General features: G+C 34.2%; 1 long non-coding RNA gene across 2 annotated transcripts in view; it reads left to right on the top strand.

The window, feature by feature from the left end:
* The window catches only part of LOC148109168 (uncharacterized), a 781,283-nt gene extending 777,795 nt beyond the window's left edge, over window positions 1-3,488 (top strand). For both annotated transcript variants that reach the window (XR_015726202.1, XR_015726203.1), the window contains exon 7: window positions 3,409-3,488. This is a non-coding gene — a long non-coding RNA (uncharacterized LOC148109168). The remainder of the gene's footprint in view (window positions 1-3,408) is intronic.
* The last annotated feature ends 12,301 nt before the right edge of the window (window positions 3,489-15,789 follow it).

The following is a 15,789-nucleotide window of genomic DNA, read 5'->3' as shown; positions in this document are numbered from 1 at the left end:
AACAGACAAATAAAAAAACCCCATAAACAGACCCACAAACAAACAAACTGATGGTTGTCAGAGGGGAACGGGATGGAAAGACAGATAAAATGGGTGAAGCAGGGTCGCAAGTAGAGGCTTTCAGCTGTGGAATGTATAAGTCATAGAGAAGAAAGGTAGAGCATAGGGAATATCGTCAATGGTATTATGATAGTGTTGTACGGTGACAGATGGTAGCTATACTCGTGAGCACAGTATAATGTGTAGAGTTATCTAAAGAACTATTTTGTATTCCAGAAACAAATGTAACATTGTGTGTCAACTATACTTCCATCTTAAAAAATCACATTTAAAAAATCACATTTGCTACAAAACTAAACATGAAGATTTTTTTTTAATTGCTTTGTTTTTTAAATCAAGTCTTCAGGTAAATTATTTATGTTTTCAGCACTTACTTATTACATATAATTAAGAGTTAACTGTTTCGGGTTGCCTGGGTGGCTCAGTCAGTTAAGCGTCTGCCTCGGCTCAGGTCATGATCCCAGGGTCCTGGGATAGAGCCCTGCATCAAGCTCCTTGCTCAGCGGGGAACCTGCTTCTCCCTCTGCCTGCTCCCCCTACTTGTGCTCTCTCTCTCTGGCAAATAAAAAAACAAAATAAAATCTTAAAAAAATAAAGAGTTAACTGTTTTAATTCTAGTTCCCAAAACAAATAAAATTATAAAGAATTTAACAGTTAGTTTGTACATTGCTTTATAGTTACATGTTTTTGTATAATTATACTATTATTTCTCATGAAAAGTAACTAAATAGACTAAATACAGGAGTCAGCTATTATTCGTAAATCAACTGAAAAATATACCTACTATATACTCATTAGGGGTCTACAGTAAGTGATATTAAGGACTTGTTTTATTTTTAAATACTTTGTTCTTTAAAAAATCTCTACAATATTTTAATGATTGGAAATTCTCTAATGGTAAGAGATAAGAATGGAATTTTTATTGGCTAGTATTTAAAAAGTGTTAAGAACTATTAATTCTTCTATATTTTTACTTGAAGGAGTTATATAAAATGATTTGCTATATGAAGCGAAATTCAGTGCATTGTATCTTTTTAAAATATATTTGCTTTTAAGTAATTTGTATATGTAGTAGCCTTCTTTTATATATATAACTAGTAATCCAATAACCACTGTTGGCCTTTAGACACTTTGAAGTCAAATCTTCCTGAGGATTTTTATTTCATTTACAAGTGTAATTTGTTTGAAAATATAATGAATTTCCCTTTCTTAAAATGGCTTGTGTTAGAAAAGGAAATAAATGCTAATAGGAACACAGATGGAGACTACAGTATTGGGAAAATCAACTATGAATACATTCATTGACAAGAATATATTATGTGTGACTTTTAGACCATATATTCACACAATTTAAGGATAAGTGGGGGCTTGGAAGGGAAGGAGGCAGTTCACAAAACAAAAGCTTTATTTTTTAAATTAGTAACGCTTTTCTATTTGTATGTATGCATATTTTTATTTTATGAGAGATATGAGGTGACTAAATCAAAATTTTGAAAATAACCTGTTGAAGTTAGCAAAATAACCATTAAGTAATAATCAATAACTGATTTTATTTTTTTAATTATTTTACCAGATCAGCCTTTGAAAACAAAAATAACAAGAGTAATTATATTAATCAATCAGTCATTTTTATTCTACATGAAAATGTAAAGCTTGGGAAAAAAATAATCATCATGAGGCAATAGAAATACAGTGATCACTGTAAAGTAGGGATTTTCAATAGAGGTGATATTGACCCCCAGGACAAAAGGATTGTCCTAGGAGGGTGAAAAAAAATTAGATATTAAGTTGTTTTGTGCCTCCATAGTTCAAATCTATGAATTCCTAGGTATTTAATATGTTTTGTTAGTATCATGCTAACTTCTTAGAGACAATAATGAAAAATGAAAAAGATTGAGAGTATGCTATAGAGTATGTCAAAAAATTTTAATTGTATAAAAAAGTAATATTTAAAAGCAAAATATTTGCATGTAAATATAAAACACATACGTATTAAAATTTACTTTTGGGTAGTTGCCATGACATATCGCAGATGTTTTCTTTAGGCTAATTTCAAATCTGCTCCCAGCCAAAAATAAATAGAAAACAGTGTCGTGAAATGTAGAAGGGTGGACAGATAGATAAATATTTAAAGGCATTATCATCTCTCCTCACTGGGCTTCAGTGTTTTCTATTATGTGAATTAAAATATCAATGAGAAAATATTTTTAAATCTTATTAATTCTTTGAGCCTCATATGGATTAAACTAAACTAATTTTATTAATGAAAAAAGGAAAGCTAAATAAAATAAGTAGACTGGATAAAAACTAATGAACCTTTAATCCTTTTTTTTTATAAATGCAAAATTCTAATATATTCTTTTTGTAAGGAATTTGGAATCAAGTTTTTTTTCTTTTTTTTAATATTGAAACAACACTGACATCCAGTAGTTAAGTGAATCCCAGCAGCATTTTTAGTATTGATAGAAATATATGATCAGAACAGACACACACACATACACTCACACACATACACATCCTGCATCAATTATACTGAACAGGGCTTCCAAAATACTCTTGCACCTTTCTTGTTCTGGTCTGAATAATTCTAGAACATAGTTTGAGTCAAAAGTTAATGCTGTCGCTTGTATTATTCTAACTCTCCATATGATATTCTATATTCCAGTGAATTACTCATCATCAGTCTACTGCCAGTCTATTCCCTAAAGTTTTGCTTCCAAAGTTCAACATTATAGTGCAAACAAATCACTTTTTTGGATTTTTCAGCCCTACTCCCAGGAGAAGGGAGAGACACAATAGATTAGAAACTGAAATTATGAAATAAAGACTAATGACATAAAGGAAATGTAATGTCATATTTGTCTTTGTATCTCTTCTTAGTCTTGGTGATAATATTCTTCAGTCAAACTATTTCCTTGAGTTATGTATACAGAAAAACGTACATCTTACTCAGACGTTCAATAGATTCAAAAGACATTCATCTATGTCCTGAAGGTCATGCGTGATGCAAAAATAAACAGTATAAAATGATGTGCGAATGCTAAGGTATAAATGGCAATTAAAACTCATGACCTGGAAAAAGTATAAGCACTCCTGCGATTAAGGCATCTGAAAGATAAATATGAAATGAAAGTAAATAAATCACCCGGACTACAGGTAGTTATGTTTTAGAAAGCACTGTGCCCTTTAGAGTCCAGCTTCTTATTGGTACTTAAAATAAATAGTTCTATATCTAAATGCTTGAGAACAAAGAAGGTTTGGTCCTTAGGCAACCCTAATTTTCTGGTCTTCTTATACAATGCCATTAACTGAAACAAATCATTTTCTTCATAACCCTCTTCTTTTAAGGTTGCCTTTCCATCATACAAAGCTGAGAGCTGGCCACTTGGGTCCAGGAAAGAAAGAAAAAGAGAGAACTTAATGAATCAAGTAAGTGCTTTTCAAAAAAAAAAAAAGGTACAGAAAAGTTCTGTGTAAATGGTGTATGCTTTTTTTTAATGAATTTTTCCCTTAACTATAATTCATGAATGAAGTTCTGATTATTAACATTAGGTTTAATGTTCCGTGCGTAACTAGGAAAATGTTTTATTTCTATCTGGAACTTGAGTCTTTATGTAGCTAGCCATCCTTTTGAAAAAAAATGGCTGCTATAATATCATATATCTGGAACAGGCCATATTGTACTTTCAAAGGAGAATTATAAGCAGCTAAATTTGTTGCTTTGAGATCCTTTTAGGGACATAAACTCTTCAAAGACATTTGCTTGCGTTGGAAATTCTTTTCCTCTCTACATGCAATTGAATGTCTTAGAAAAGGCGCTTCACCACACGGGCTACATCCAGGAACTTGCTGTGCTTCTAAAATTACTCACCTCACTGCTGATCAGCTTCAGAAGGGAAAACTGCTGTGGAGAAAGAGCTCTAGTAGGCTGGAATAGAGAATACAATACATTTTTCTGACAGTAATCTCCACCTCACTGTAAATTTTCAGTTGGCTTTCGTGAAGCTTACCATGAAAAAATAAAATGGAGACTATACATGTAATGCGTTTTTCTTAAAAATTGTTATATGAAGGAAGATCAATAAAGTCTTCCACTTTGGTGCATGAGTTGCCCAGAGTATCACTGGACTAGAAAGACCCAAGTTGGCACCAGCACTGTATAGGACAGCTGTTTCCATTTCTTCCTCCAAAGGGGTCCTGTGCATTCTTGCTGGCAAACAAAGGGAATTTGGATGGCCTAAATATATATATATATATATATATATATATATATATATATATATATACACACATATATACATATATATATACATATGTGTATATATATATGTGTATATATATGTATATATATGTATATATATATATATATGTATGTATATATATTTACATGATGCCAAAATAACCAGAGAATTATGTCAAAAAAATTTAATTCACAAAAGAAAATTGACACCACGGAATAAAATAATATACATTAAATGATATTGATAGTTTATAATACAGATTGCCAAATAAATCAATAATGATAAATACATAGCATATTATGAATCTTGACACCTTTCACACTTTATCAGGCTAGTCTGACAACTGTCAATTGTAAAGACACTTGAAAATATGTTTCTTTTTCTCATCCCACTGTATTCTTTAAGGCTTGATAGGAAATTAACCAATTCATTCACTTATTCAATAACTATTGATCTAGTGCTTATTATATTCCAGACCCTTGATAAGGGTGAAGAACTTATAGATGAAAATGATTAACTTCTACAGTAAAAGATTCTTATAATTAACTCTCATAAAACGTTCTGTGGAAGTATGATGTCCTATGTACATGCCTTTTCTAGAACAATAATTCAAATTGTTTATTAACAAATCTGGGTTATTTACAATGACAGAAAAGAAATCTGAAATGAAGGTCAGACCTCTTTTGTAGTGCATAGACTGACACTTGCTGTCTTTTAAAAATTCAGTATTTATATAACAAATAAATCCTTTGTGCTGCTACCTCATCTGAACGAGACAGAACAGGATAGTAAAGTAAACCTCAAAGAAACCATATCTTGGTTGATGATGGCCTAATATATCCTATCAATATAAAGCAAGATAAAAAAAATGTTAATAAAAACCAAGTGAAATTCACCCCCACACATATAGTTAGTGGATGAATAGAAAAATGGTGAGGTGGGCAGAATAATGCTCCCCTCTCTAAAGAAGTCTATCTTCCAAACTCCAGGATCTGTGAATATGTTAGGTTGTATGACAAAAGGGACTTCTGGTTGCATATGTACTTAAGATTGCTATACCGCTGACCTTAAAATAGTAAAATTATTCTGGATTATCTAAGTGGGCCCATTGTGATCAGAAAGATTCTTTTAAAAGTAAAAGGTGGGGGCAGAAGAAGGAGAATTTAAGAGATGTCACAGGAAGATAGACTCATCCAATGTCATTGGCTGTGAGGATGGAGGAATAGGGCCAGGGGCTGAGGAATGTGGGTGGTGTCTAGAAGCTGGAAAAGGCAAGGAAAAAATTCTACCCTGAAAGAACAGCCCTGTTAACACCATGATTTTGGCTCAGTGAGACCCATTTCAGACTACTGACTTCCAGTACTGTAAGATAATAAATGTCTTATTTTAAACCACTAAGTTCACGGTAACTTGTTATAGCAGGAATAGGAAGCTAATGCAGATAGGTTCAACAGAGAAACACATTACTAAATTGGAGGAACATTTGAAAAACTCTCCTAAAAGCCAGTAGAAAATGTTAAAAAAAAAAAAAAAAACATTGTGAGATAGAAACACGACAAAATCAAGACAAGAGACCTGGGGAAGGAGGGTGTGCTGCAGAGCAAAGGAACTCCTTGTAGAAGAAACTGATGGTCCGAAAGGTTAAATACATGCTCTGGGTGACGATTACTGTGAGGTGGAGCCAAGCTGAGTCATAAGGGATCTGATGCCCAGGGCCAGAGCTCTCTTGTGACAGCTGCCTCCCTAAGGTACAGAGCTCATCAGAGAACCAGAGCTGATTACATCTCAGACAGCTCCTTCCCCCCGGTAGTCATCAGATTATTGATTGTGTTGTGTAACTTCTTATAGAACTTACCTGCACTTGACTCAGATCCCTTAGGCGTATCTTCAGTATTGTCTTCACCTCACCAAGAATGCAAACGCCTTACAAGCAGAAACCTGATTCATCACTCTATCTCCAACACCTAAAACCATGACTGATCCACAACAGTTTTTTTGAAGAATAATTTGTAGACTATTAACTCTGTCTCAGCCTGGGGACATTCATCTTAGGTCACCCTCACTGCTTATATAATGAGGATTAAAATAGACTTCAGGGAGTCTAGCTAGCAGTCAGTTTATAAGGAGGCCGTGGCAGGAGCAGCTGGGAATGGGACAAAGGGAAGGCAAACACTTTGCTGGTGTAAAGTGAAAACAGCTGTTGAAATAAAGTGCATTCTGGGTACTGGAGTAAGGGACTAAGGATGTTTTTCTAGGTAGCGAGACAATTTAAGTTACTCACTTCTTTCCTAAATCTAGAGAGATGTGTAGAATAGATCTTTAAGTCAGCCGCTGTAAATATATTGAGCTAGGAGAAGGATACAGCTTTAGCACTTGTGAGACCATGTGACAGAGCAAAGAGAAAACAATATTGCAGAATTGTAAAAATGTAATCAATAATGGCTGTATTTTAGAGACTGAAATTTGGATAGTTACAGAAACAGAGACATAAATTTACAGTAGCTAATCAGTGTTCAATCTGATGTGAGTCAATAGGCAATAGGTATGGATATGGAATACAGAATTTGATCCTTAAAGATGAATCATATGAGAACAAAAGACAACTGTATAGTATCAGGAAGGAGATGCTCTCCCTGTCTCATTTTGCTCTAAGTGCCTAAATGACGAGGCATTTATAGGTAAAGCTAGAATTGCACAGTAATTATGCCTATATACTATATGTACTAATTCTAGTACATATGTAGGTATTATACACATACACTGATTAAATTTATGAAATTAAATTATATAATCTAACATTTATATATCAAATGCTATCACATGCATGAATAAGATAGAATTATATATAGTATTTGGTATATGTATTTGTGTGTGTGGAAGTTCATTTCAATAGCTTTCTCCTATTTTTTTAAACTTCTGCATTTTTTATTATTTTTTTTCATTATGATAAGTGTACTCTTTAGTCCCTCTCACCTGTTTCAACCATCCCTCTACTCACCTTCCCTCTGGTAACCATCAGTTTGTTCTCTATAGTTGAGAGTCTCTTTCTTGGTTTATCTCTCTCTCTCTCTTTTTTCCATTTCTCATTTGTTTTGTTAAACTAATGAATGTGAAATAAAATAAGTAAGGTCATGATGAGTAACTAGCATTGTACTTTCTTTCCCAACCTAAATTATTATCAAACTAATCAGAATGTATGAGGTAACTACTATCAGATAATGGTACCGCAGCACTGCAATCCTTGAGAGAAAGGACGCAAGCTCCAGTTTCCCTGGTTCTTTGACAAGGCCCATCTTCTAACCATGTGCAGTGTTGGAAGCTAAGGCAGGCATGGCACTTTGCTGAGCTGAGAGGAGACAGTCAAAGACTTCGGAAGTGCTGTGTTATGTGTAGAGCGCCGGAGGGCAGGGAGCTGTGTAGATGGTCAAGGCCCAGAAGTCTGTGTTGGGGCTCCCTATGAGTTGTTGGCTGAAGACAGGCTACATATGCACAGGGCAAGATTCTGAGAGACATAAATATTTCCTGAGACTGGCTGAGGCTGAGACCAGATGGAGATTACATGGGTGATAGGGAAATTCCTTGTCAGCCAGGGTAAGGAAACCCTGCTTAGCACCTTGCACATTCAGCTGAGATGCCCAGAGAGCCAGACTTTAGAACAAGAATCACCTAGTGTAAAGGCCGTGCCTTGGGACAAATAACACAACAAAATCGAACTACCTTAGCAAAGAACAAAATCAAGCCTGAAAGAATTAAGACTCTCTCCCACCAATTTAATTGCCTGCCAGGACACAATTCAATGTCCTTTAAGAGAATACAACAGAATCCAAACCCGATAAATTGTATCATGCAAACTATTTTACATATAATCAGGATTATTTATATGAATAAGCAAACAAATATGACCTATAATTTTAAAAAAGCAGCTAATTCAGGTCCTTAGTAACCCAAATGATGGAATCAATAGTAAACAGCTTTAAAATAATTATAAACGTGACCTAAAACTTAAAAGAAAAGATTGACATCATCAACTAACAGCTCAATTAACGTCCTCCTCTCTTGTTTCCTGTATGGTTTCTTTAAGGAAATGATGTTTGAATGGAATCATTAGAGATGAGTAGAAATTTTAGTTCTGATTCCACATTAACCATTAATTTACTCATTTCTAAGCTCCAAGTGTCACAGTCATGAATGTGTCTATCTTGTTTACTAATATAGTTACGGTTGCTTGTACCCAATCAATGAGCCTTTCATTCAGCTGTCTATAACATAGGGAAGGATTTTCATAAGCAGTATATAAGAACAGAATTAGCTATAGGGGAACTAGGAAGGAATGATTCCAAGGTTTACATTTCACACTTGGCTGACAAGGCATATTTAGAGTCATGATAATCATATGTATTTACTAAATAGCCAGCCCAGAATATGATCTAAAAATGGCTTTATGTAAATAGAGAATAAAGCCCATAAGTTATTCTTTCATCAAAAATTCACTTTTTATTATTATGGCCAAGGAATATTATTTGGGAAGGTATATATATTCCTGAATATTGTTTTATATATATATATATATATATATATATATATATATATATATTTGAAGTATATGTGTGTGTGTGTGTGTGTGTGTGTTGTCCTGATAGCTAGAAAAATTATCCATTTTTTTAAAGATTTATTTATTTATTTGAGAGAGAGAGAGTGTGTGTGTGGGGAGGAGCAGAGGGAGAGAATCTCAAGCATACTCTCCACTGAGCACCGAGCCTGACTCAGGGCTGGATCTCTCAACCTGACCCATGAGATAATGACCTGACCCGAAACCAGGAGTCTGACACTCAACTGACTGAACCACTCAGGCACCCCAACCTTTATCCATTTTTAAGGAGATTTTTGGACATGAACTTTTCCTTCAGTGTTTTCTAAAAATATTCCTAAGGCTTGTTTTTGTTGTTGTTTTGGGGTTTTGTTTTTTGTCTTTTGTTTTTTTTTTTCCTTGTATTACTTAGCTTATTTAGCTTTATTTTAGGCAAGTTTATTACTGGTAATTACAACTAGAAATAGCCAAGCTCTTGTGTTTATAGCAACATGTAGATTATTGCTAATATAATATAACTTTGACTTTTAATGAATCTGGTAAATTTTACAAACAAGAATGCCAGGCACATCTTTTCATTACTGCCTAAGACTCATTAACATGATTATTTTGTCAAGCGTCTTGACTGACAAGTTAAATATTTCTGCCACACTCATGTAAGTTGTAAGAAAGTAACAGTGAAGGAGGAAGTTCTCCTTCTTTGGTTCTAATTAAACAGGATATTATCTTACTATTGTTGTTTTCCAGGTACCACACGATTTTCAGGTTCAATAAAGCAAATGGGCAATTGAAAAATAGCATGTTTCACTCCCTGGTTAAGCTCTATGGAGCGTTATTTCCGTAGGATATGCACTGTCTCTTCAGCCACAATCACATTTTATTCAATTATATGTTCCAGAGATCTAAAGCTATATTCTTATAAATAGTCGTTGGTGTGCTATGGTGCAGATGGCAGATAGCTACTTAGTTCCAATAAAAGAAAAATCAAGATTTAGAGTTGGTCGATAGAAAAATGTCTATTGAATTACGGTCTATAGAAAACATCCCACTTAAGACCACTATATATTATACAGTGTAGACCGAAGGACCGCTTTGGAGGGATTATCAATTCTTTCATAACAAAATAATAATGCATATTGTAACATATCCGTTCTTCACTTAGAAATCATAAGAAAATCTATCCGATGTAATTAGCTTCTTTGTTAAATATAAAACTGTCCACATATTACTGAACACAGTGAATGGAATGAATTACGTATGTATGCAGAGTAGAACGAGCCCTAGCGATTCGTCTGTGCATCCTATCACTTCACGGTGGGAAACTGAGCAGAAGGGGATGAAATGACTTAACACTATTACCTAAAAAAGCCTTGCTAGAATGGGAGCTGAAAGTCTCTTCTTCCATCCCTTTCTTGCCATTTCTCTTTCCATTTTCATAACAAATTAATATTTATAGATTATTATAAAAGTGTATAGTTTTGCTTTTTATTCAGAAGTATGAACATGCACAATAAAATGTAAACCAAGAGCTATAGAGTTTTATGCTATCAGTGCCAACAGATGGTCCTGAGGGTCTGCAGCCTTCCATCACCTTCAGTCCTATGATACAAGGGTTGCGTATCCTATGCAAACAGTTCAAGACAAGTCACCTAGTGCTCCCTCAGCCTTACCATACACACATTCCAACCGCATCTCCTGTGTGAAAGCCTAGAAATGTAGCTGTTGTTTGTTAAAGGAAAATAGACAGCTTGACAAATGTGGCTCTGAAGCCTCTTTCGAGGGGGCTGAATTTGCGTGTTCCTTAGAACCCATCCCCTTCAGCATGCCCTCTTTGCTGATGAAGAAGCCGCTCGAAGTTCCCCCATCTCCTTGTGTACTTCGCGTGGCCCATGCATGCTCTCTTTGCTTAGAAATTAGAATTTTATTTAACTCATTCCTTTTAACACAACTAGTTCTATCAGTTTTGACATCAAGAAACCGAAATAAGACAAAACAAACCAAATGACAACTAAGTTTATAATTCTCCATCTCGGAGTGTGGACAGAATAATACAGAGCTCTGAAATAAGTCCGAAACAAACCCCATGATAGATTTGGTTTGTGTGCTTGAAATGTATTATGTAATTAATACCATGCTGTTAATCACATTACATTACTACAATAATAGCTGATATTTATTGTCAGATCCTGGTCCAAGCATTACATGTAGTTAGTATTGTTTAATCGTCGCCAGAACCCTATGAAATTGTTTCACAATCATATCTTGACCCTGTAAAGGTTGTGTTTATTTAGTGGTCTACACTGTATAATTCTTACCTATCAGTAAGGACCTCTTGCTATATTAACGTACACATGTGAACTAAATTAATCATCAGAGCAATGTTAGGAGGTAAATACTACTTCTATTTATAACAGAGAAATCTGAGGCACAGAAAATTTAAGTGCTTTATCCAAAATCATTTAGCAAGAAAGTAGTTGAGTCAAATTTGGTTTCAAATTCCAGGGTGGTAATTACTCAGGAACACAACATTAGTAAAGTGCCCTAGAATGCTATACTCAGCTGTAATCCACAGCCCAGCTACAATCTAGTGAAAGAGCCTAGAACTACAGCCATGGGGATTGGAAAACTTTTGATGCAATCACATTACAATTGAATCCTATTCAATTAGTCACTTTCCCCACATATAACGTGGAGATCATTATGATGAGTGAATGAGATTTTCTTTTATGGAAATGAGCCCAGCACAGTGTCAAGCACATAGTAGTTGCTTAACAATGATAATGTGTTATGTCAATCAAGAATACACATTTCTGCAAAAGGAAACTAAACTATTTGGATGGACCTGCACACGTGTTTAGAAGAGAAGATGTTGCAGTCAAAGAGATCGTTCACACAAGGAATATAAACATTAGAAGCTGTGCTACATTATAAAAAGCTGAATGTTGAGGTCATGCCTTATTTCTTTTAGACTGCTGCTTAGAAGCCATCTAGCGGATTAATAGGTGTCCAGGAAATCATTCTAGAAATAAACTGAGCTCTCAGTAACATGCATGTAGGTTTTGTTATGTATAAAATCTTCCTATTTAAACAAATAGAAAAATACATGTATTTGGTACACGTGAGAACAGGCTTAAACGTACCTATACTAAATTCGTTTTTCTCTCCTTATAGTAGTCAGAAAATATTCCTCAGTCCTCACAGAAAACTGGATTCTGGACCTAGGCAGAACTTGAACAGAAGGGCCACTGGGTAAATGGACAATCAACTAACTTCTACATAATACTTACAGTTCCTTAAGAAATATCTTTCTCCAAATGCCAGGCAGAAGCTAGATATTTGTAGTCAGTCAGGGAGGAGATAGGAGAAAGAATTCCCTTATGTTTCCAGTGGCCATTTTTTTTCCTCCATCTGTATATCATTTCATTTCATAGAACTAGAAAGGAATAAATGAGCAAGTGAATTTTAAATTACTAGTTACCTTTTCCTTACACTTAACCTTTACGAAGTTGCTTAGAACCAATTAATTAACCCAATTCATGATTGCAACGGTCATGCTGAGCATCCATGTAAGTACATTTTAAACTATGATTCTCTCACAAGAAGACCAATTTGTTGTTCAACAACTTAGAAACTAAACTACGTTTAAATATAGTGAAATTTACATTTTAAATAACCTTCATTTTTTTTCTTTAATGTTTTGCTCCTTCTAACTTTTCTCCTTTAAAATTTTGCAAAAAAAAAAAAAAACCACGCATTTTCTTCTTGTCAAATACATTTTCATTTTGTTATATCTTGCTTATTAGCATTTTATTTCTCAGTGGTTGTCCTGATAAATGTTTATTATTACGATTACCAAAAATATCGGCTAGCTCTAGTCCTTCCATTTTCCAGATACTTTTGTCCATGGAGAATAAGTGATAATCGTATGCTCAGCAAGTGAGCTGGGTGGTTAAATGTTTAGGTGAATAATGGCAGATCTATGATCAGACTTCACATAGCCTAACTCCAAGTTTTTACTTAAATAAAATTTATAATTAAAATATCAAAATAATACTAAATTATCATACTTTAAATCATGGAATATATATTTATTTAAAATATAAGTATAGAATTTAGCATATGAAATTTGCTATGTGTTCATCATATTGTATCTTGAGATTTTATATTTTTGATTTTCTCAAAATGACCAAATTGTAGTTATCAAGAGATGTGAGTAAAATACCTTCTTTGTAATTAACTCTATATCTTTTGTGTAATTTTACTGAGTACTTCTAAAATATAGCCTATGTGACTAGATGGAAATTACATTAAAATATATGTATATACATAGTATATGAATCCACATAAATAAGTTGTTTGATGATATTGCATTAACAACATTACAAGGGTGTGTATGTGTATACAAATACCTATATCTATATCTATCTGCCTTCCAAAATTAAGCAAATAAGGATCGACAAAATTATTTTATGAGTCGTTCTGTCAAAATGTATCTAAGCCTCTCCTTGATCTTGAGTGGATTATATGAGCTTCTCAGAAAATTATTTGACATTTCACAAACAGTCTCATTCAACATCTCTGGTGAAATACTTTGCAGGAAAATCTTGGGAGAACATAAACGAAGATGGGGAAGAACAATAAGAAAATGTCAATTATAAATTTCTATTGAAAGCAGTAGTTGTTTTATGTCTAAAAGGATTAACATCCAAAAATATTTGCTAAGATAAATGGCAGGAAAAAAGCTCAAGTCCTTCCAGTAGGGTGTGTGTTATTATTTTAAAAAGGATAATGTGGGGCTCCTGGGTGGTTCAGTCGGTTAAGCCTCCTATTCTTGATTTTGGCTCAGGTCATGGTCTCAGGGTTGTGAGATTGAGCAGAGCCTCTGGCTTCCTGCTCAGCGGGGAGACTGCTTGGGATTCCCTCTGCCCCTCCCCCCTCTAAAATCAATAAATCTTTAGGAAAAAGGAGGATAATTAGGTGGGATGATTTATTAGCATTATGATCAGAATATTTACAGAAAAGTCAACAGGCAAACCACACTATTGGACACAACTTTTCTACTTGAAAAGAGCATATATTCCAGTTGAACTGAATGCTGTAGAGAAATTGAGGCATCTGTTCATGTGGGGAACCTGAGGGATGTTTAAAATGGCCTTTAAATAAACTGGAAATGGCTACTATGTACTCATTTGGAGAAAGGATGGTATGGAACACCTGTGATCAGTGCATAAGTTTAGCCACAGGTGTACAAATAAAAATCATCCAAAATAAAAAACATGCAATATAATTTATTTAGTTTTGGAATTTTAGAGACAATGTTCGGTATTTGTCATTTTATATTCACTTTAACTAAATAGAGAAAGATCCACGATTATAATTTTATAGCATGAAATACTCCAGGTGATCACTGTGTTTATTGTGCCAACACAAAATTGTTTTCTCTAGATCACTTTACCTTATGTTGTAGTTCTCACCTAGAAGTGTGAATAAAGCATTCAGTGAAGAAACAGCTAAAGCCCCTCAAAACCATGTGTATTTACCTAATAACATGGCTTTGACATTTATAAAGTAAAAGTTGATGGAGACAGACGGAGACACAAAAATTATTAGACAATTTAATATACCTCTCTAAATATCATATAGAATGAAAAGAAAAAATAGTAAATTAATAAGGTTATTGATAACTGAAAAACACAACTCACTAACTTTAGATGATTGACCTATATAAATGCACATTCTTTTTAAATACTCATGGACATTTATCAAAACAGACTATATTGTAGGGGAAAACATGTTAATCATTAATCTATGGTGACAAAACACTTAATAGTGGTCATCCTTAGGGGAAGTTGAAAGGGAAGGGCGCAGAGAAGCCTCTGGAATACTATACATGTCCTGTATTTTCTTATGGGTAGTGTTTACATAATAGTCCACAAATGTATAAATTCATTAATTTGTGTAACTTTGTGTGGTTGTATGTCACTTATACCACAATAAAAAATAAACTAGTATCTAAAAAATTCAATGAGAATCTAGAGTTCTGCCCACACTAAAATAACTTCTGTGTGCTGGACACTGAAGATTCTCCATCTTTCCCTTATTCTTAGATATCTAAGAAATAAAGAAATGAAAAATTATATAAGCTATTTTATTAATTGAAATCATTAAAATTGATCAAATATATATATATATATATATACTTAATACACCATCTTTTGACCAACACTTAGCTATAAGTGGTTGTCTGTTACACTGGCAATTCCAAATAAACCATACCTGTATGAATTCCCTTTGATTTGGGCTGAGGCTGTGATTTGCTTTAACCAACAGAATGTGGTACGGGGACACTGAGCTAAGTGAAAGTTCCTGGCTTATGCCTCATGAAGGCCTGGTAACTTCCCATTCTATGTGCTTGAGAACCCTGATAAACCAAGAAGGCTAACTGTTCTCCTGGGGAGAACTCATGGAGCAAGCACGTATAGGGGTCATACAAAGTGGGAGAGTCCATAACCATGTGGAGAGAAAGATAGAAGCCCAGCTCTTCCAGGATCCTCACTAAGCCCAGTCTCTAGCCAACCCACTACCTAAATATATCCTTTCAATAAATCACCAACAAGCTGGCCAGCAAAATAGCCACTCCCCTAAAGCTAGCCCTTCTAGATTGTAGAATCTACAATCTAGATTGTAGTGTGGTGATTAAATAAAATACTTGGTTTTTAAACCACTAAAATTTAGGGTGGTTTGCTAATGTAGGAATAGATAACCAAAACACTGTATCATTAACTTAGCTTGGGGTTTGATGTCAAGTATGATATTTAGGCAGAACTGAAATGGGATGGGCATTGGGGTTGCCATGAGAGAGAGAGAGACTTTTATGTTCACCTCAAGTAAGAGTGATGA

Source organism: Ursus americanus, chromosome 12 (assembly GCF_024610735.1).
Source record: "Ursus americanus isolate L20-20 chromosome 12, mUrsAme1.1.p, whole genome shotgun sequence".
NCBI lineage: Eukaryota > Metazoa > Chordata > Mammalia > Carnivora > Ursidae > Ursus > Ursus americanus.
The sequence above is the reverse complement of the archived record's forward strand: the minus strand, read 5'-3'. Positions and strand labels throughout refer to the sequence as shown.